The 1,219-nt window shown below is 36.8% G+C and overlaps 1 protein-coding gene across 7 annotated transcripts in view; it reads right to left on the bottom strand.

Moving 5' to 3' along the window:
* The window catches only part of Rexo5 (RNA exonuclease 5), a 59,417-nt gene that overhangs the window by 49,128 nt on the left and 9,070 nt on the right, over positions 1–1,219 (bottom strand). The window lies entirely within an intron of this gene.

The following is a 1,219-nucleotide window of genomic DNA, read 5'->3' as shown; positions in this document are numbered from 1 at the left end:
GAAAAGAAAAGAAAAAAAAAAGAAAAAAAAACAAACTTGGGCTACATAGTAAGACCCTGTCTAAAAATTAAATAAAGCAGCACGAACAAACCAAGAATAGAGACAATCAATTCCAAATGGGTTAACAACAATAAGGCTTTTTTATAAGAGGTAAAGAAAGAAGAATATACTTTAGGACTGAAGTGGTCAAAGATACTTCAAGAAAGGAAACAAACTGCCAAATCTTGAGAAGGCAGAATTTGAATGAAACAGATGGTATGTTAGACCCAGTGGTGCCTGCCCATTTCAAACAACCCACTTTATCTACTCAAATGTCATGTTTTCTACTCAAGCAACACCAGCCTGTTCCCTAAACCAAGTAATATCAGTTACAGGTTACCTGTGCAGACCTCAAGACTGCATTCTGAAATGGGGCAATCATAATTATGCTCATCACACTTGCTTGTGTCTAGAATTTTAACTAAAATATAAAGAGAACCAACCACTTTGAAAACCTCCTCTGTTGGAAGTCATGAAAATGGACAAGGATACTTCCTCACTGGAGGCACTTAGAGATTCCAGATGGCTTTTTAGGCAACATGTATCCTTCAAACATCATCCTTTTTGACTAAGATAGACATCTGGTTCTCACAGGCCCAAAAGTTTGTCTATCGTAACAGTAGAGGGCACTCTAAATTAGATAGGAATACAAAAAACTTGGATTGGCTGTGACAGTTTAGTATAAAGAAACAGATCTATGAACCAAGTTCAGAGTAGAGATGAAATAAATGATACACCATTTGTATGGCAGGGTCCAGAGTCTGAACTTTGATTCATCACTCAATAAGTAATTGAGACAATAAAAGCTCCTGAGAAGGAAAGCAAGAAAATATAGAGGGGGCTGGAGAGATGGCTCAGCGGTTAAGAGCACTGACTGCTTTTCTGAAGGTCTGAGTTCAAATCCCAGCAACCACATGATGGCTTACAACCATATGTAATGGGATCTGACGCCCTCTTCTGGAGTGTCTGAAGAGACCTACAGTGTACTTACATATAGTAAATAAATGAATCTTTAAAAAAAAAAAAGAAAATATAAAGAGTATCTTATCAACCTTAAATACCTGTGAACAACAGAGCAGAGAAAAACTAGGAAAGGCTCTACAGTAATACTGGCAAAAAAATAGTTTAGCTAAAGCCTATATAGTAAGAGGGCCAAAAAGTTAGGAGAGTATACAAAAAA

Source organism: Mastomys coucha, unplaced genomic scaffold (assembly GCF_008632895.1).
Source record: "Mastomys coucha isolate ucsf_1 unplaced genomic scaffold, UCSF_Mcou_1 pScaffold21, whole genome shotgun sequence".
NCBI classification, from domain to species: domain Eukaryota; kingdom Metazoa; phylum Chordata; class Mammalia; order Rodentia; family Muridae; genus Mastomys; species Mastomys coucha.
This window is presented reverse-complemented; position numbering and strand designations above follow the sequence as displayed.